The sequence below is a fragment of the Ctenopharyngodon idella genome, chromosome 6 (assembly GCF_019924925.1).
Source record: "Ctenopharyngodon idella isolate HZGC_01 chromosome 6, HZGC01, whole genome shotgun sequence".
Classification (NCBI taxonomy): Eukaryota; Metazoa; Chordata; class Actinopteri; order Cypriniformes; family Xenocyprididae; genus Ctenopharyngodon; species Ctenopharyngodon idella.
This window is the reverse complement of record NC_067225.1, coordinates 2,923,741-2,945,927: the sequence shown is the minus strand read 5'-3', so window position 1 is coordinate 2,945,927 and position 22,187 is coordinate 2,923,741. Positions and strand designations below refer to the sequence as shown.

At 37.0% G+C, this 22,187-nt stretch overlaps 1 protein-coding gene across 10 annotated transcripts in view; it reads left to right on the top strand.

The window, feature by feature from the left end:
• The window catches only part of dlgap4b (discs, large (Drosophila) homolog-associated protein 4b), a 149,822-nt gene that overhangs the window by 31,167 nt on the left and 96,468 nt on the right, over positions 1-22,187 (top strand). The window contains exon 1 of one of the 10 annotated variants that reach the window (XM_051897234.1): positions 17,886-17,918. The exons of 8 other annotated variants lie outside the window; for them this stretch is intronic. The gene's annotated coding sequence lies outside the window, so the exon portion shown is untranslated. Of the gene's footprint in view, positions 1-17,885; positions 17,919-22,187 lie in introns of those variants that run through there. One more of the 10 variants, XM_051897238.1, reaches the window with a different exon arrangement.

Genomic DNA, 22,187 nt, shown 5'->3' with positions numbered 1-22,187 from the left:
TAATATGTTGCTTTGTGCAAGGAAAAGCCTGAAATTTAAGGTGTTATTCACTGAAAATCTTCCACTGTAGTTCTAAAATCTCATTGTGTTCAGTTAAAAATGGTGCCTTCAGATGTTTTGCACCAGGTTCATCATCATATGTGACATTATTTCAATCATGATCCAGCAATTTTAAAAACAAAACCACCAATAAGATGTGAGAGCTACAGACGGGAAGATTTCCGAAGCTCTTGTATATACCATGAGTCATATGGACATCTTTTATGGTGCTTTTTGTCCTTTTGGAGTTTGTCAGTTTAAATCAACATCCACATTCTGCATCATCTCATGTGTTTCAAAGAAAAAATAAAGTACAAGATCTAAACGACACAAGCAAGAGTGAATGATGACAGAATTTGCTTATTTGGGCGAATTGTTCCTTTATGGATGGATAAAAACAAAACAGACACTAGATTAAAAAGCTTTACATTTTCAAAATGTAGTTGATGCATAATGTGTCAATTTTATTTAATTAGCATCCAAAACTTTAGATTAAAATGTACATGAAATGTACTTCTCTTAAATGTAACATTTTTAATCCCCTTTGCTTAGTTCATTTTAAATGGTCCTGAAGTGTAAAAAAAAAACTTTTTAAGAGTACAAATATTCTCTGTCATCTCTCCATTTAATATGTGCTCATAAAAGCTGCATGCAGAATAGTTATAGAAGAATTAAAGAAATGCTACTTTAGATGGACTATAACATGTCACACCGCAGGACACATCAACTCCCACATGCTTTTTTATTTCAACTCCCCACATTTTTTTTTTTTAAAGCTAGAATAAAAGAAAATAAATCAATATGATGTATAATAACATAAAGGTAAAAAAATAATTAGCACACACATATAAAGTGAAGTTGCAGCATGAACAGAAGTTGTTTTCATGACTGACATTGACTGACTGTCTAAAGCTGAAGTGTGTGTGTGTCTGCAGGTCTTTGCCACCTGGTCCCCTGATATCAGCAGAGCGTTTGCAGAGATTGAAAACCTTGCTGCTGCACTGACACGTTTATATGTCCCCTGTCATCAGCTGGCAGAGGTGCACAAACACGTGGCGTCTCTTTTACTGAAATGACCTTAGTTTGCTAAATGACCGTGACTGCAGTTACCTGCCATTTAGCAAACACTTTTCATCCAGTGTGACTTCCAAAGCATTAATTACATGCCCAGACTCTCCTTTCTCTCACATAGCCAGACTTTTGACCTTTCAGGTTCGTATTGCAGATTATTCAGGTCGAGAAGCGCCCACATGGTGCTATTTTTTTAGGGTCATGTATTGAATTTGCTTTTGTGGGCATGTAGCAACTACTGCATTTACTTTATTTTTATTTATCTAACTAGGCACACAAGTCACTTAAGAACAGATTTTTTATTTAAAACAGCAGCATGGCGGGAGAATAACAATCTCCTGGAGGACATACATAACATTGAACACATACAATTCATCAAATCATAAAACAAAGAGAAAAAGGATTAGTTAAAACATTTGCAAGTACCAACTAAAAAGCTCCCTAATAGTGTTTTAAAAACAGAGATTTGTCTTTATTTTTAGTGATTTTTGTGAGATATTCCAATCATTTGTTCATTAAATATCCATTCAAACCAATGAGTTCAACCAATAACGGGTGAAGTTTTAAAACATAGAAGTCACGTGTTACTGTAATCTTCTTACTTCAAAAATTTGGTAGTTATTTCTCCATTTCATGACATAAAACAATGACTACATTTACATGTGCACCAATAATGTGATTATTTCCAATAATCAGAGTAAGGACTTAATTGCACCTTAATTTTTTACACAAGCAAGACTTCTTCACTCGTGTTTACATGGAATTTTAATTTTTTTGATTATTCGCTAAGAATTATGGTTACTTTTACCACCATTATTCACATATGTACAGCACAAATGATGAACTCACTTACAGTTGGTGTGTTACTGACCAATGTTTTAATCTATTTATGTCAAATGCAAAACACATTTCTATGGATATATTGGATTTATGTCTTCAAGTGTCTTCATTTCGATGTTTTCATCCATCAGTATACTGCATAATATTCATGTAATGCAAAGTTGTCAACATGAACTCATTTTCTTCAGAACCCAAATATGCGATGCCGATATGTTTACAAATCTGCGCATGATGACATCATCCGTGTTTGTTACAAACGTGCGCACTTCAGTCCGAGTGGAATAGATGCCATTAAAGTGTTTACATGCCTGTTTTATTACGCCACATATTTTACTATGATTGTGGTTACTACGATTATGAGCTTAATCACATTCTAAGTATTGTGTTTATATGAGGTAAAGTTTAATTGCAATTTCCCTTAATCTCATTATAATCACATTATGAGGGTGCATGGAAATGTAGTCATTGATTAGAAAAGCTTTTGTAAACATGAAACTCTTTTCAGTGAACTCAAATGGTGTGTTGAGAGGGTAACAAATGAAACATCTTATGACGTTGGACACGTACCTGAGGACACATCAGCGAGCTAAAAGAAGCTCAAACAGGACAAACGGGACCTGAATGAGATCACAAAACTAGAGCAGAAAGTAGAGCAAAAAGTAGAGCTATGCCACGACAAAGCTGAGCGCAGAATTCCCCTGGCTGACCGCTTTTCCACTGCAGGGACTTCACAGGAACACTGACCATCAGCCTGGGCTAGAAACATGCACAGTGTTGTGTGAGGTACTGCACAGGAGCCTTTGTATGTTTTGATGTGATTGTTTAGTCGCGTTTGCTGTCGAGGTTTGCTTATTATAGAGAAATGGTGCAAATGTAACAAATTCAAATAACAAATGCAAAAAAATTGCATGCATATCTGGATTGATGCTGGATTGATGATGATTTTATTAAAAATATACAATAAGTATATTTTTTGTAACTGTACAATAAGGTCCCATTAGTTAGAGTAATATTAGTTAATGCATTAACTAACATTAACTAACACATTAAAATAACTAACATTAACTCTTTGTTAATGATAGACAGACAGACAGACAGACAGACAGATAGATAGATAGATAGATAGATAGATAGATAGATAGCATTAGTAAATGCTGAAATTAACATTAAGATTAATAAATGCTTTAAAATTATATTTCTCATTGTTAGTTCATGTTATGTAGCTAAGTAATGTTAAAGGGGGAGCTAATGCTATTTCATGCATTCTGACTCATTTACACTGTTAAAGAGTTGGATTCTAATGCTAAACGAGTTGAACGTATGACAGAGTATTTCTGTGCCAAAAATACTCTTCAGATTTCTCACAGATTTCGGATAGTTTTTTTCGAGCATGGCCCTTTATTATGTAATCAAGGGCAGAATTCCTTGTATGGGCACTTCTCCCGAAAGAACGCGCGACATGTCGAATCGGCGTCGGAGCTTGTCAGGCCATCTGATCATTCTGATTGGCTGTTCAGCTACTGCCACCTGCTGGTACGGAAAGGCATTTCATCTTACGCAGGCGCAGATCGGACGTGCTACTTGGCCGTCCAACAGTGGCAACATTGGACCCAGACGCTGCCGACATGAGCCAACCCCGCAGTCTGCTTTTGTCACCACTAGTCCGTCGGCGTCGGCTTGGTGTGTTCCTGCCTTTACGGAAGTCGTCGGCAGCGCTGCACGAGAAAGATTTATCACTTTGTTTTTAGACTACAAAATCAACAGTGTCACTAAAGAAGTGTGGTTTTTGTTGTGAGAGAAAGATAACCTTGCTTCCCAAAGAACCTAGCGTTAAGTGGAGTTGAGAGATTTGTGCTCATGCATTACATTGATGCGCTCTCAATTTTTGTCATTAAAATAACCATAGAAACCGCCTTAAATTAACTATCAAAATAAGGATAAAGTCGTGTCTAATAGTTGCAATCAATTTTTTATTGGTTAAAATGAATGGAGAATATCTCGTGTTTTTCTGTGGCTGCTCGAGCCCTCAGGATCGGCGCTAATGGTTTTATAAACAAGGCCCAGTTCAACGCTGGATTTACAGATAATTTGAAACTAAAAAAAGGTGGAGCGGTCACAGCGATAATGGTCCAGGTCATAAGTCAGAACCACAGGTGGTGAGTAAAAATGCATCAAATGTCTGTTTTGTTGGCAATAGGTGCCTAAGTGCATATAATGTAAACAATACGAACGTAGTGAATTCATAAATTCATTATTCATCATTCACTATCCGCTATATTCATTATAGTGATTCAAAAGTTATCCAAGGATAATGCGATGGTGTATTGTGTGTTTAAATACATCTGTTTAGCTGACTATTGATAGCTTGCAAACGATCGTTACTCAAAAGCTGCGCGTGCTCGTCACTCTTTAGCTTCGCTCACGGCACGCCTCCAGGAGCTCGGCTGTTTCCGGAAAGACTCAGGACAGTGTATCTTTCTTTTATAAATCTGATAAAACTAAAGACTTTTCAGAGATATGAAGGATGCACTGTACTCAAGATTAACATGAGATTGGCAGAAACTGTGTGTGTTATGTACCCTTTAACAAATGAAACTTTATTAAGTGTTACCAATATAATAATGTAGGAATGTACATTATAGGAACTTATACCAGAAACTAATTATGAAATATTATAATGGAACGCAAAAAATTGTGCATTAGACATGCAAGGGAATATGACTATGGTTTGAGTCAGTAACTGCGATGCTAACCTCATCCAAACAAGTAAACGTGTATAGTGGGATGTTGATTTGTCTGTACAGATGGTTTGTGCATTGATTATGTATCCAGAAATCATATTATGAAGGCACAGCATCTCTTGTGAATGTTAATGAGAAACACCTAATTGAATTGTGTTTGACTGAAGTGCATTATAGATGTTCTTGCACAACATTAGCACTTAACAGAGACTCATCTATTCCTTTACATAGCGTTCCGTGTTTTTAAAGTAGTCTTTTCAGTCCTTTTGTTCCTTTACCATGTTACATTTCTTACTCTTGGGTTAATAGACCATATGTAGTCTGTAAAATGGTCTGTTGGGGTATTTTGCAGTGTTATTGCTCTGTTCTTTATGATTTCATGTCAGAAATTGAACCTCACTAATTACTGTACGCAGTCATTTATGCAAAATGCACATCAATGCACAGGCTGTTTTAGTAATCCTTCGGTTAGTTTGTTTGAAAGATTTGATATGCAATTACAGCCTAATTTTAAAACATCCTATAGTGATCGTTATTGTTTTAATCTGTTTTAATTATGCAAATGTATTAATAATGACTGATAATGTGCTCTATCGACCTATAAACATAAAGCTCATAGACATTCTCCAGCCTAATGAAGCAGCGGTCTGCGTTTGCTGTCAGTCTTTAAACAGGTTGATATTTGCACAGACTCTTTCAGTTGTCAGACGATACCAATCTGAAGTCGGGCGTCCTAATTAAATTGTTTCATCTCAGTGGCGTTTCTGATCAAATGCCTGTCAAACGATGATTCATGTTTTGGTCAATTAAACAGCCACATGATCCATGAATTCACTCAGTCGAGTAATACATGCAAGGAGATATAAGCTTATTTGGGGAGTGCAGTTTCTAAAATTGCATTTCTTGATTCATGCAGTCGAAATATTGTAAAGTCCAGAAAGGATTTTATGCTGAAATATATTTGTTACATGGCATAATTTAATAAAAGATTGAGAGGAAGTTGTATCTGGGTCAATGATATGATGCATCTATTTATTTATTCAAAAATAAATTGAAATGCAATCCATACAAACAATGACTTGAATACAGTTTTTTTTATGATGAATACAATGAACCTTGAAACATGTTTGTGTGTTTTTTTTTGTTGTTGTTGTTGTTGTTGTTTTTTAAGAGGATATTTTTTTCTGGCATTGTTTCTGCATTGCATTAGTTTTAATACATGTTTTTTTATGTTTTTATATTTTATTTTATTTTATTTTGGTTGGTAGTGGAAGTAAAATATAAAAATATTAAAACTACCATTCAAAAGTTTAGGTTTAGAATGATTTTTTTAATACTTTAATATTAAAGTTAATACCTTTATTCAGCGATGAAGCATTACATTACTACAAAAAAATTCTATTTCAAATAAACGCAGTTCTTTTAAACTTTCTATTCGTCAGAGCATCCTGGAAAATTGTATCACGGTTTCCACAAAAATATTAAGCATCACAACTGTTTTCAATATTGACAATGATAAGAAATGATTTTTGACCACCAACGTTTTTTTCTGGATCTATTTATGTATTTTTAAAATGCATAAAAGATCTTTTATGATAAATACGATGAATACCTTGAAAAATGTATTGTAAAGAGGATAGTTTCTTTGCAGTTTGTTTCTGCATTACATTACTTTTAAGAAATAAAAACATGAAAATAAAGCAAAAACATGAAACCAACATGACTACAAAAACATCTTGGGCCCTATCATACACCTGGCGCAATGCGGCGCCGGGTGCGACCCATTAGCACCCATTTGTGCGCCCATGGGCGTGCTGGTCTGAAAACGAGGTGTGTTCAGGCACATTGTTGGCGTGTTGCTATTTTGAGGCAACTGAAAACAACTGCGCCATTGACCAACTGAAACGTGGTCTAAAGTCCATGGCACAATTTTTGTTTTGTTATTTAAAGAGCGCGTTAGTAATATGTACCTATAGGCGGGTACACAACGCATGTACACTCTGCTTATTACACACACGCAGGGACACGCAGCAGCACACAAATATTACACACACATGCCAAATATTAGATGTAGATGGTCTGCTTGCACGCTTTATCCTCGTGCACGAGCAGATCCTTTTCCTCGCTAGAGAAGCATTCGTTTTTCCGCTTGCAAATTCCGCCATGTAAATAGTGAATCCACCATGGCGCGAGCGCATCTGGCTTTTAAAGGGAATGGAAGATGAGACTCTGATTGGTTTATTGCACGTTACGTCCCAAACACACCCATTACTCATTAGGGGCTTTCGCACCGAATAGTTCTAGGAACTCAGTTATAGGAACTAGCCACTAGGATAGTTCCCCAAGAACTAATTTCTCCTCCGGGTCATGTTCCTGGTTGCATTCGCATGTGAAGCGGCCGACAGTGGCGTCTGAAAGAGCAAAAATTGGGGCTAAGAGACAAAATCTCCCATGACAACTTTCAGTATTGAGGCGGAGAAAAGAACTCAACCCTGCAGACAACAGGTAAATGCTGTTATTGCTGTTTTCCATGTTTCCACCCTACTCTGAAGTAGGAGCTAATTTTGTTCCCCAAAAGGATTTCCTAGAACTAAAGTCGTTCCTAGTTCCTGCGGTGCGAACAAAGCAAAATCCGGGTACTTCAGCCAATAGTTCTAGGAACTATGAAAAGGTTCCTCCGGTGCGAAAGCCCCTATTAAGAGAATAGGAGCAACCCTTTTAGACCATGCACCGGGCGCGCCGACCGCGCCGACCATTTTCCCCACCGTGCGCTTTAGACTATGCACTTGGATTGTTAAAATAGGGCCCCTAGATTTTTAAAAGGTCCTTATTTTCCATACAAAATCTTTTTTCAAAGTGTTTTTTATGTTTTTGTAATTATTTTTTGTAATGTTGAACTTAGGTAAGTAAACATCACACCTTGTAAATGTACTTTTACACATTTTTTTGCAATAGAGTGCAACAGTGCCTGTCCAGCAGCATTGGTTCCAAAAGTATTTTTTCCATTAATTTCTCCCATAGGGATTTCAAAAAAAAAAAAAAGTTATAAGCCATGAACCAAACCAACCAGATACGAGGTGAATCACAAGATTACAATCTTTGTTTTGAAGCAAAATATGCAGATAACTATTCTGCATGCAGATATATTAAATATGCAAGTATTTTGAGAGCATAAGGAGACCGGCACAATTACTTTTGGCGGGTGTTCCTTGTTTCATCTTTCTGATTGGTGGAATTTTCTATACAGCATCATGGGTGATGTAGTTTTTACCCACAAATTCTGCCATTATATGGTTATTTTAAAATTAAATTGAAATAAGCAAATACCATTGATTAACAATATCACAGTAGGTCTGTTTTTAAAAGTTTATAAGTTATAGTTAAAAATCAGTTTCTCTATGGAGTTTTTAGTTCTGGAACTAGACTGTTGCGCTCTATAATCCTGACCTCAGTGTCACCTGTCTCTCAGGGTCTTGGGTGTGGAGAACAAAAATTGTAACTAAGGTCAGACAAAACCTAAGTGCTTCACCAGCACAAGTGGGAATTATGTAGACTGGATCAGTGTCGAGGCTGATTGAGCCCGAATCGCCTGAGGAATGAGACACAGAGACTCTGAGGTCAGAGGTTGTTATCGTTTGTCCTTGCACAGGTTCCATTCCCAGGCGGGGACTGGATTTGAGATGGAGCGAGTTAGGCGGCTTGTGAAATAAATTGAATTCAGTGGAGCACAACTAGCTGCAAGAGATCTTTGTGTTCCTGTGCTAATGTGTGAGATTCCACCGAGATGAATTGTGCTCAGCTGGACTCAATTTCTCATTGATCTTGTATTTTTTGTATTGATCTAGTGTGGCAACCTTCTCAGAAAATGTCTCTAAAGAGTTTGTTCAGAACAGTCTGTCTTGGCTTGGCTAAATAATTTGCGGATGGACAGACAGTGCTGTTGATATTGACAGGCGTGAGTATTTTAGACCCAGCGCCTGTCCTTCAGTTAGAGGTGTATTGATCGACTCGGCCTTGAAAGTCTTAAAGAACAAGCTAATGAAACGTTGACCTTTTCGGGGAAAGGTCAGGCAAACAATGTGTGATCTAATGGTCAGACAGTCGTTTAAACAGCTCAGAGATATCTTTCAACATACAAAAACACAGCATTTTTAAGTTTTCAATCTTAAATCTTTAAGTCAGAGTTTGTAGTTTTTCTTAGAAAAAGGTATAAAGACTGAGAATTGAAAATCTGTTTAAATATCAAATACAATCGCAGTAAGAACAAGGAAATCTCCTGCCATCGGAGCAATTTGAAATACCGACTTGATGTGTTTTCAAGTACAGTGATAGACTGATGCTCTATATAATATGATAAAACAAGTCTGTTCAGTCTGCCGCAATAATGTAATTTCTTTGAATTTTTTCTATTAATCTTAATTTAGGATCTTTTCATGTCAAATATTGATATGCAATTGATTAGCAAATCACTTAATTAGTTTTAATTAAATTAAAATTTTAACATATGTAATTAATTTCAATATCTATTTTATTTTTATTTTATTCTTTTCAACTTTCTCTTCATTGAAGAACCATGATTTGTCACGGTTTACACACAAATATGAAGCAGCACAACTGTTTTCAACATTGATAATAATCAGAAATGTTTCTTGAGCACCAAATCAGCATATTAGAACTACTTCTGAAGGATCATGTGACACTGAAGACTGGAATAATGATGCTGAAAATTCAGCTTTGATCACAGGAATAAATTACATTTTACAATATATTCATATAGAAAACAACTATTTTAGATAGTAATAATTTTTCACAATATTACTGTTTTTTTTTTTTTTTTTTATCAAATAAATGCAGCCTTGGTGAGCAGAAGAGATGTTCAAAAACAAAAATTTTAAAAATTCTTACCGACCCCAATTTTTAAAACTGTAGTGTATTTGATGTAATAAAATATATGTCACGTTTGGTCTCTGTCTGAGTTGGTTTTTCAGTGTTTCCCTTGTTTGCATTTGTTTCCTTGGTTACTCATTGTTTGATTACAACCTGTTTCTCGTTTAGTTTAATTGATTATCCTTTGTATTTATATCCCTCAGTTTGTAGCCTTGGTTGTCTGTTCTCATGTATTTTATTGTGGTTGTTCTGTTCATGTCTTTTGAGAGTCTAAAGTAACCTGAGTATTTTGATTTTGGTATAACTGCTGCACTTAAATCCTGCTTTTTTAATCCCTGCGTCAACTACGAGCTGACAGTATAATAGTGATAGATACACTAGTGATGTTCTATTTGGTGTTCCTTCTAAATATCATTCGCCTGAAGCCACTCAGTAAATCTGCAGCATGTCTTTGTACTGATTACATGACAGACAGTGGCATTGACTCCATTCAAACACACAACAGTGTGTCCAGTGTGTGTAAGCAGCATTACATTAACATGCTTTAATCTGCTGGAAGCTTATTGAAGACAAATCCAACCAAAGCTTAAAAACCCAGCCTTTTATTCCTGCTCTCTCTCTTTCCCATGTATATGTCTTCAAGGAAGACTCAAATGCGTAATATGACAGATTTATTACAGAGCGTGTTTACATAATTGTGCATTTATTCTTGTATAAACCAGCAATTATTCGGTAGGCCGCATTCTTGCAAAACTCCACTTTCTGCCTGCCAGTCGGGATTTCAAATAACATTGTCACGCAGGACGACGGCAGCGTCGGAGAAACCCGCAGGCAGGGTACATGACGGAGCGATCCCTCTGACAGAGAAGGCAAAACACTAAGTGTACTTGGACAGCAAATAGGACACGTCAGTCAGGCCAATTTAAACCAGTTCTTTACATACATATATGACTGAATGACTGAATTTTATGACAAAAAGCACATCCAGGTGGAACTTAAAGTTCTGCTCAGTTTTATATTTGGGTCAATGACGTGATGGGTCATTTTTTTGTCCAAAGGCATTAATAATAATAAAAAAAAAAGATATGACATCCAAAGTATGTAAGGTAGTACAAATAGATCTCTTTTATTGAACCCAAAAGGCTTTAATTATATTTTGCTACATATAAAGGTATTTTAAAGATTTTGAAGTGTCAAATGGTCATTCGGTTTAACCGTCCAAAGGCCAATACAGCCAGTTCATTTGTGATTAAAATATCTTAAAATGTAATAAATGTATATATTTTTTAATTCTGGCATGATTTTATAACATCATATATCAACATAGTGCAAAATGGTATTAAAATTATGTGTAGAAGTCGTTGCTTTGTTATAAGAAAGAATGTCCGGAAAAATGAATTTCACTGATGTCATTCAGAGTAACCAATATAAAGGGACCATTTTGGATGGTCAATATCATGTGACCATTCAGACACCTGCAAAGGACCACATGATCGTGAAGGAAAGTAACTAACTCTCTTTTAACTATTTGAAAAATTCATGTTTTCACTTGCTCATACGCATGTCCCGAAACATCAGGTCATTCGGCACAACCGCTATAAAACATGGAAAATTTTGTAATATTTAAAAAACTTGTACTAAATGTAAAATTTTGATTGTCCTTTTGCTAGCTAGCTAGATATCAACCTGTTAGCATTGTCTGAAAATATTGTCATTCGGTATAACCAAAAGTGTCATTAGGTAAATGACACATTTTTTTGGTGAAACATTTTTTTTTTTTTGACATCTTGTAAAAAATGAAAAAAAAAATTGTTAATTGATTATAAAAAAACACATAATCTCATGGTTAACACTTCATAAAACTTAAAAATTAATTATATCTCCATCATGTTTTTTTACACTTTTAAAAACCTTATTCGTCAATGACCCATTTATTTCTTATTGTCTGATCAGCATACAGTTTCACTAGAAATACATTCCAAAGATCTTAGTTATCAGCTCCACGGTGGAAAATGAAACTATATCCGTACCGGCTGGGCCGGATTGGCACGGAATGGAATGGTTAAGCAACGAGAACGGTTTGGCCCAATGGTGGAAAAGCAGCTTTTGGTCGCAAGTTCCGTCGTTTCCAACACAATTCAACGGAACTTGTGACCATAGTTGGCTAACAATGCTTTTGGGAAACGCACCCCAGACCGAGCAGCACAACACACTTGTAGCCAATCAGCAGTAGGGTGCATGTCTGCTTATTATGGGGGAGGAGAGAGAGTGAGCAAGAGGGAAATTTGAAGAAAGACTGTAGAAAGAGAGATGGCTGAGATATTACCAAAGATAAAAAGGTAATATATTAATGTATATAAAAGGTAATATATCCAATATAATTGGAAGAAAAAGGGATACGATCAGGCAAGAGCTTTAGGACCCGCGTTAATATTAGAAAAGCTTCCTAGCACTGGAGAGACCTAAGTTGGAAGACCTTAAAACAGATGCCGAGGTTGCTTTGTTTCTGCTCGATAAGTGAGTAACATTGGTGTTTTTCTGTTTCACAGAACCAAGTTATGCTGTTGTTGTTGAATCACAGCTTGAATCACAGATTCATCCACACTTGCATTAGTGCCAGCTATTAGTGGTCGCCTGTGTTGCATAGTGTGTTCATTATTTTGGGGGCGGAGCAATGAAGGGAGGGTGTGTTTGTTTGGGTGTCAATTTCAAATAGCAACAATGTTTCTCAGAAATCACTTACTAATGTTAACAAATGTTAACAAAGTGTTACCAATTTTCCTTTAGGTTCTCACTCCTTTTATGTAATCAAAATTGAAACACAAGCTTAACCAAACAAAACAGATATCTGAAATCTTGAAGGTCCTGGACTCTTCCTGTGTTCAGCATCTGTGTTGTTGGATCATGATAAAACATCAGCCTCCAGTCTTAGTCCAGCTGTTGAGGAGAGATAAGACGTGGCATCGGCTCTATCCATTGAGCTGCAGTTTGTATCAGAGAGAGCTGAATGTCCTGAAAGAGATCAACTACGTTTAACCTTAAAGATGACATGAAACAGCATTTGTAACACATTTAACTTCTGTAATGTGACACATTTCTGATTGGAACAGAATATTCAGGAAAGTAACGTTGGATGGAACCATATTTTATCCATCAGGAATTGATTAGAATCCTGGTTATTATTCGTACCAAATTAACTCTATACTATTATAAAATTTTTAATAAGTTTTTGTCATTTTTATTGTTTTTTTTCTTTAATATTTCTATAGAGCGTTATTATATATATATATATATATATATATATATATATAGTGTATATATATAGTGTGTGTATATATATATATATATGTATATATATATATATATATATATATATGTATCAGTTTAAGTTCTAGTAATTTTAGTTAGTTGCCTATATCTAATATTCATTTAATTTTTATGTTTACGTTTTTTTAAATTACTTTTATTTTCAATTAATATTTAATAGTTTTAGTTAACAATCAAACTTTTATGCTGAAATCATAGAATATTTGAGGATTTCAGAATGAATCAAGTTAGTATTGAGAAATGTTGTGGGTTTCTGTTTCAAAAAGTTACTGAAACAATCTCATATTTCAAAACAATCATGCTATTTTGTATTCAATATTATGTATTATACATTTTTTTCTGCTATTTTATTATATATTTGTAGTTTGTATTTGTGCACTATAGCTACTGTAGTTCACAGTTTAACCTAATAGTACTGGCAACTAGGATGTTGTAATGAGGTTGATTTATAATCACTGGAATATGATTTTGTAGATGCTAACACGCACCGTCCATTATAGCCATTAGCATAGAAGCCTTGAAGCGTTTTTGCCCTGCAAACAGACCTTTAGCTGATAAACATCTCATTGATAAATATGCATGCTGTGTTGCATGAGAGATGATCTTAAGCAGCTCTCCTACACAGATGTCCAGTTGTTTACAGGCTTAAATTAGTTTGTTTTTGCTGTTTAGGTTTTTCCAGTTTGCTTTTTTCTGCCATTGATGCTGTGCCTCTGTTATAGTTGAAAGCTTGATTGATTGGAAAACGTGTGTAGAATTTGTGATCCAAATTTCCATGTACAAAAGTAATAAATACAAAATATTTGACAGATATAACTCTGAAAACAAGAAGACTATATATACAGCTAATGAATATCTAGCTTCCTAAACTTTTCAAACACATTGTAGCCATCTGGAAACTTGCAAACACATTTTTGTCAATAACTGACACCTGCCAGAAATAATGTGTGCATGACATAGCTGTCATATTAAAGTCAAATTAAACTCAACCTGCAGTTAGATCAGTGCCCGCTGTCCAAATTCTCATGTGTTTGACGTCTGTTGAGCCGGAAGGAGTGAATTCATTTGACTAAAGCTTCCGCTGTTATGATGTTTACGTGTCAACACTGCGCCAGTCATTTAGAGGACACGGATGTCACAAATACAGCACGCTAAGCCTTATTAAATCATTCCCTGCCAACACACACACACACACACTAAAAAAAAAACAAAAAAAACAGTCAATACACTGGCAGGCCAAACACTCAATTACAGACAAATAATATAAATGTTCCTCTTATGTTTGTCTCTTCCTCTCTCAGCTGACAATCTGAAGATCTGAGAGTACTTCTAGGTTCATATCCTGAAAGCATTTTTGAGAGGTAGTCTGGAGAAAAAACATGCCTTGTTGTTGGTATCTTAATATCTCAATATGAGTAATTTTATATCATGGTAATGGTACGTATTATATCACACCATTGATTTATGCAAGAAATTCAGTTGAAAAAAATGGTTTATATCAGGGCGATGTAAAGCGATGAAAATTTGGATCTGATTAATTACATGATGTGCCGATTAATTAATCGAATTAATCAGAAATTAATCGCACATCAAATTTGGCTGAGAAATTGCCCCCAAAAGATAATGTAAAGTCATTATTGTGTTACATGAGAAAAGCATCAAATAGACTTTATAAAAAGCAGCTTTAGAAAGAAATATTTTATTAATTTATTTGATTCAATATAGAATTTATTACACAAACGTTTAACTACAAGGGCCATGATTTTTTTTCGGAAGCTGCATCTGAATTGGCATTTAGATATATTTACAAACCAAAACAGTTTGGTTAACAACATTTTTCATCTTTTATGTTCCGCAAAAGAAAGAAAGTCATACAGTTTTGAAACAACATGAGGTTTAGTAAATGTAAATAAACAGAATTTTCATTTTTGGGCAAACTATTCCCAAAATATGAGATTATTTTTTAATGAATTGATACTATAAACAAGAAACTAAAAGTGCCAGTAGGTGGCAGTAAATGTCTTAATAAGTAAGTCATTGAGTCATTAATTCATTCGATTCATTCGAATGGCTGTTTCATTCAGAAATTAAGTAAATGTCTCTCTTTATAAATAGGACATTGAATCATTGGTTCACCCAATTTTTTTGAGACATAGGGCCCTATTTTAACAATCTAAGTGCATAGTCTAAAGCGCACAGTGCAAGTGCTAGTTTAAGGACAGGAAAAATGGTCGGTGCGCCCGGCGCATTGTCTGAAAGGGTTGTCCCTATTCTCTTAATGAGTAATGGGTGTGTTTTGGGTGTAACGCGCAATAAACCAACCAGAGTCTCGTCTCCCATTCCCTATAAAAGCCAGTTGAGCTCGCGCCATGGCATATTCGCTATTTACAAGGCGGAATTTGCAAGCGGAAAAAATGAACGCATCTATAGTGAGGAAAGGGATCTGCTTGTGCGCGAGGTTAAAGCGTGAGCAGACCATCTACAGGAAAAGCCAGTAATGTATGTGCATTGTGCACCCACATATAGGCACATATTACTAATGTTCTGTTGAAATAACAAAACAAATATTGCGCCATTGACTTTAAGGCCGGAACACACCAAGCCGACGCCGACGAACTAGTGGTGATGAAAGCAGACTGCGGGGTTGGCTCACGTCGGCAGCGTCTGTGTCCAAAGTTGCCCTGACACACCAAACCGACGCTCGACACCCGACGGCCAAGTAGCATGCCCATTCTGCGCCTGCGCAAGATGAAATGCCTTTCCGTACCAGCAGGTAGCAGTAGCTGAACAGCCAATCAGAATGATCAGATGGACCGACGAGCGCCGACGCCGATTCAACATTTCGAATCGGCCGGAAAAAAGCCGACGAGGACCAACTTCAGCTGACGATGCAGAACACACTGAGAAAACTTAGTCGGCCGACGAACAAAAACTGCCCGACGGCCAACCGTCGGCTTGGTGTGTTCCGGCCTTTAGACCAGGTTTCAGTTGGTCAATGGCGCAGTCTGTTTCAGTTTCCTCAAAATAGTAATGCGCCAACAACGCGCCTGAACACACCTCGTTTTCAGACCAGCACGCCCATGGGCACACAAATGGGTGCAAATGCATTTGCTATTTAAACAACGTGGCGCAGGACATGAAAATGATAACTGCGTCAGGCTGAAACCAGCAAAAAACCCGTCGCGCCTGGCGCCACATTGCGCCGGGTGTACAATAGGGACCAAAGACTCATGCAGGGGCATTTTTGCCCTGATATCTTGAATTTTAGGGCCATTCTAACTGCATTCTATAGGCTCCATCACACAGTGAGTTGTTGCCTTGCTTCATGTTCGTCACTAATCAGATGTATGAAATTTAAAATGGCCTAGGTCTTTGGCAGGGCGGGTGCATTAAATGCGTTAAATCATTTTAATCGCATTATTCTTCCATAACTAATTAAATAAATGAATGCATTAAATTGACAACCCTAGTTAATTTATTGCATAACCATGTGGTAATGCCTATTCTTGGATACTTAAGTCAATGAAATACTTTACAAATGAAAGGTGCTTCATCTCCAGTGATTATTTTCTAGTTTTATTTATATCATGACCAAAAGATCAGATTATTCTTAGCAAATGAATCATAATTTACCCCAAAACTGTAACACTAACATTACTTATTTTCATATTACTCAGTGCTCTCAATTATTACTAATATAAAGCAGTCCGGCCCATTGAAAACTGCATAGAAATACCTACTACAGTATTAACTGAGCAACCCAGGCTCATTGAACAAACGTGCCTGGCGACATTTCTGCAAAACGATATTACGTTGCGTTGCGTCTTGCACATTTCACGACATTTTCAAAGTGAAATGTCCAGTAAATGGTGCTAAAAGCGTGTTCGGTTTTATTTGAAACAGGTGAATGTAAATCTGGCAACGTTTTATTAAATTGGTTGTTGTACCAGGTGAGCTACTGAGCAAGTTTACTATATCAGAAAAGCCAAACATATGGAGCTGGTTATGTAATGCAAATATAAAAATGTAATCATAATTGTGAGTGAAAAGGAATAAAAGTTGTCGTTGTTTTACTGTCTCTAGTGTTCATTTCAGCTGGACGCTGCAATGATTTGTACTGTATGTATTGGTACGTGTTTTGAGTTTTGCAAAAATGTGTAGGTAGGGGCACGTTTTTCCAACGTTTCCATCAAACAGCGCAAACCAGTTCTACTACAGCGAGATTTATAATGGAGGGTGTTTTTGTTGAGTGCATGTGAGTCTCAAAAGCTTCAGCTGAATCTCCTTTAGGTTCACATCTGTCATAATGGTGCAGCTGGGACACACTCCAGAGACCTGCGGGGAAACACACAATCTTCTTTTATCCACCTTAAAGCAGGAGTATGTGTGTCCAGATCGAGTATAAAGCTGCTGTGTGTGTTTTAACCTCAGAGGGATGTAGTTTTGTCTGTCCCCTTTGACCTGGCAGTAATTCTACAGTACAAAGCCCCCAAAACACTCTTTTAGCCCTCTGGATGGTACATAAATGTGCTCAGCTGAATTACTATCTCATCTCATTCTTTGTGTGAGCAAAAATACAGAGTGTGAATGGAGTTTTGTGCATTTCATGCAGTCATGCATTTTGTATTGGTTCAGAATAGCTGATAACTGAATGGTGAATATCATAATGTCAAATCTCACCCTAATTTTAAATTGAAGTCTTTTTTTTTTTTTTTTTTTGCATTATATGTTTAGATTGTCACTAAATAAAAATCGTAATTGTTTTGTAATATGTAATGTCTAATATTTAGATCTGCGTGCACACTTACACTAGTAATCAACATGATGTTTTTGAGTGAATGAAGTTGCTCTACAGAGTGTTAACTAGAATAAGAGCTCTTCCTGTTTTGTACTGCTTCCCAAACATCCTGTCATTCCCGTTAAAACAGGAAGTGTTGCTGTCTGTTATATGTCAGAGAGAGAGAGAGAGAGAGAGAGAGAGAAATGCCAGCCTAGACAAACACTGCTCAGATGGTGAGTTGAGATTCTTACTGAAATCTGTTTTCATTTTGATTTATAGCTTTGTTCTGTCTCATCCCATTTTTGAATAAGGTCAGATGATTTGATGCTTTAGATTCCTAAAAGAGAGATACTGCATATTTAATTTATGTATTTATCAGTTTTATCACATGAAGCTTTGTGTTTCACTGTACTGAGAACTGGCATTAATGGCATGTTCTGCTCTTTTGTAGCATGTTAGTCATGGTATTTAGTTTCAATTTCATAATTTAGTTTTTCATGGTTATTTTCTAATCTTACAATTAAACGGGCTGGTTTTGCTATTGTACCTTTAAGTATTCTTTATTTATGTATGTTACCTTTACCTTTTCACATGTGAAATGAGTAACAACATCCTAACTAAGTTGGTGAATATTAAATAGGTGTCAATATGTAAATATGGACAGTCATATGTTAATGAGAAAATGTAATCAGGGTTATTATTGTTAACTAAAACTAAGAAACCTTTTTTCTAATTGTAATAAAGCTGAAATCAAATAAAACATAAATAAGATGAATGAGAAAATGAAGCTAAAATTAAAATGAAAACTCAAAATATGAAAATAAAAAAAATAAAACATATAATAATATATAATAAATACCAAAATAACACTGGTTGAGGTATGATGAAGATTACAGTTTAGTTTCAAAAAATGTTCTGAACCAGAACCAGAGAGAGAGAGTTTTGAGTGAATGTTATAGTAGGTTTATATAGAAAAATGCTGTAATCAATGTTTTTAGTGGAACCGTTTCCTTGTACTAACTACTGAGTCTCCATTTCTTTATCTAAATTAAACAATCAGTGTTTAACAGTTATCTTCAGTTAGTTTCGGTTTCATGGACTTTTAGTTTTTTTCTATTGTCACGTGTTCAGATTCCCACCACTCATCTATCTCCTTGGTTAACATCATTATTAGTTAGTTATGTTTCAGCTGTGTTCTATTATCCTCGTTTGTGTTTGCTACTTAAGTTGTTCCCTCTCCTGCACTCCTTGTCTGGTCTCCATTATACTCAGTGTGTATGTCAACCTGCTACCTGTTTGGATTGTTACCTGTTTGGATTATATGATAAGTAAACTTAGTGTTGGAACCTTACTCTTCTGTGTCTTCGTCTGCCTGCCTGCATACACCATTACAGAAGACCAGAACCCCAAGAAATGTATTGGAATGCTAAGTTCATCCAGGTGGCTCAGGAGAGCACCGATATATATATATTTTTTTTCTCTCTCTTTCTCTGCTGGGTTTTTTCATCTTGCCATCATCTGCCCACTCAATGGCGAGACCCTGAAGACCCTGTTTTGGATTGGGGTGAACTTTCACGACACCATAAACCTCCCAGACACCATGTACAGTCTTGTGTCATCTCCATCGTCACAGAGCTCAGCCAGTCCTCCAGCCCCACCGCTGCTAGAAGCTTGCAGCCCTGCGCCATGTCTGGAGATGCCCTGCTGGGACGTCGAGCCACAGGTCGAGCAACCATCAGCAGTGCCTGTGCTAAAGGATCCTGTGGCTTTGCCTCAGGCCTCGGATCCCTTCGCTCCATCTCGGCCCGTCGACCTGTCGGCTTCGTCCTGGCTCCTCCCACCTTCAGCTCCACCAGGGACCCTCGGCCTAGTGGCTCCACCGGGTTCCCTCGTCCCACCGGCTCCACCTATGCCATGGACATACGGGCCATCTGCTGCGCTCCGTCCCTCCTCCCCTATGGCTGCAGCAGGCTCCTTCCTCCCTTTAGCATCGCCTTTGTCCTCAGTCTCACCGGTGTCGCCCTTTCCTCGAGTACTCTGGCTCCAACTAAGATGCTCACCGCCGTGACATCACCTGGGTCTCCAGCATCAGCAATGTCGCTCAGCTCCTCCTATGGCCCTCCGTCTGCCCCTTCGCATCCTGGGCACTCATCTCCGCTGGTCATCCCCCAGATGTCGGCAGCCACACCTACCACATCTTAGCTCCTTCCACCTTTGCCTCCGCCATGGACTGTCAGCTCTGTGGAGCTCTGGGTCTGCGTCATCAGACTTCCTCCACCTGTACCATCTGGGTCTCGTCATCCTGCCATCACCATCCCTTTACATGGTTATCCTGCCATCACCATCCCTTTACCTGGTCGTCCTGCCATCACCATCCCTTTGCCTCGTTCTGCCATCACCATCCCTTCGCCATGTCCTGCAACCATCCCTTCACCTCATCCACGTCCTCCTCCCGAGCTCCCTCCATATGCCATTTCTTTACGGCATGAGGTTGCGCCTTGCCAGAAGGGGACGTGATGTAACAGTTATCTTCAGTTAGTTTAGGTTTCATGGACTTTCAGTTTGTTTTCTATTGTCACGTGTTCAGATTCCCGCCACTCATCTATCTCCTTGGTTACAGTCATTATTAGTTAGTATGTTTCAGCTGTGTTCTATTATCCTTGTTTGTGTTTTCTACGTAAGTTGTTCTCTCTCCTGCACTCCTTGTCCGGTCTCTGTCATACTCAGTGTGTATGTCAACCTGCTGTTGGGATTATATGATAAGTAAACTTAGTGTTGGAACCTTACTCTTCTGTGTCTTCGTTTGCCTGCCTGCATACACCGTTACACAGTGAAAGCGATAAAGGCATTAAACCCAAATGATCAACAGGACTGTATTGATGCTTCACTTTGATTTCTTGTGTTTGTGGCTCATGCTGCTTGTTTTTTGTAATCGGGGACTTTGTATTGATGAGCTCTAATTTCTGGGAAGTCTCATTTATTACCTTTGCACATCAAACAGGAAATTGCTGTTGGATCACAGACAGAGATGATGGTGACTGGGGTGTTTGTGATTGCTCAGTTGTCATTAATTGTCACAATGCAAAAGACTTACTGGTTCTAAAAATAGGACTCATTTTCTATTTGCAAAATATAATTAATTCTTTTCTTTAGATTTTGGGATGATATATATTCTGATTTTTTAATTTATTTATTTTTTTATTTTTTGTGAGATTCCCGCATAAGTTACCGTATGTTGGTGACTGGTTAATCTTACTTAGCATTATAGGGTGGTATTTGGGTGTTATGGACAGCTAACTTTATTGTTTTTCTCCCTTTTTCATAGAAATACATGATTAGGTATATAATAATAAAAAATAATCAGTAAAAAAATCATATTTAGTGTAGAGGAAATCATTCACATTCAACAACTTTCTCAAATTGTTTTACATAGTGAACATTCAGGAAAAATATTTTAAAAACATAACTTTATTTGAAATATCTAGTTCAGTTATGAAACTCTAGAGGATGCAGACTGATTGGTCCTTTACATGCAATCTGCAAGCAATCACATCATTACTGCATGGCACAAGCTAATTGGCCTCTGCTGATCCTACAGCCAATGAGATTGCTTGCTCAACATATAAATAGTCTGGTTCAGTGATTGCTGTAAGCTGGTCATGCAGCACATTAGTTCCTCTGAAATCCTCCACCTCCTCCAGCTCCACCTGCCTAGATCTGCTACTGGATTTGTGTATATCTGTTTATTCAGCAGCAGCATATCTTATATGCACACAGTCACAGCAACATGTCTGTGTATCTATTAGCAGTAGCAAGTCCATACTTGCTCTGCAGCAGCAGCAATAATCAACAGCAGCAGCAGCTTAGCAGATCTAGTCTGCCAAGACCAAATACGTTAACATTGCCATATCCAACAACATGCTAAATCTATTGTGAGAGTTGTCATGATTGAACTGAAACGAATCAATTTTTTTTCTTCAAGACTGGTCATAATCGGTTATAAAAAGGTAGATTTGTCTAATTTGTATCTGAAAAGTATAAATGATTATCTTGTGACTAACTGCTAGTTGGTCAAACTAAAGACACAGTCTTGACTTAGTAGCAATGTTTATGCAACTGGGTGAATGTCATTCATAATGTTGATCTCACTGGCATGTTCTTACTGTGGACCATTGGTGATTCCAATCAAGATTCCCATGTTTTCTGATGTTTGTAGCTTTATGGTGTCTGCTTTACTGGCAGGAACATGTTTTTAGTTGTCAAATGAAAGTACAACTGGTACAATTAACGGCTGACCTTTTGTTAACTCTTTGAACAGTGCGGCTGTCCAATTATTTCTGATTTCATATGACAGAGGTGACTGTGTACAAAAACATACATGCTTGACAAACCTTACTTTCTGCTTATATTTCAAATCCAATATGCTGAAATACAGAACAAATGCGATAAATACGGCTTCTGTTCATGGATTTGGATATATATTATATAAACAGTATATAATA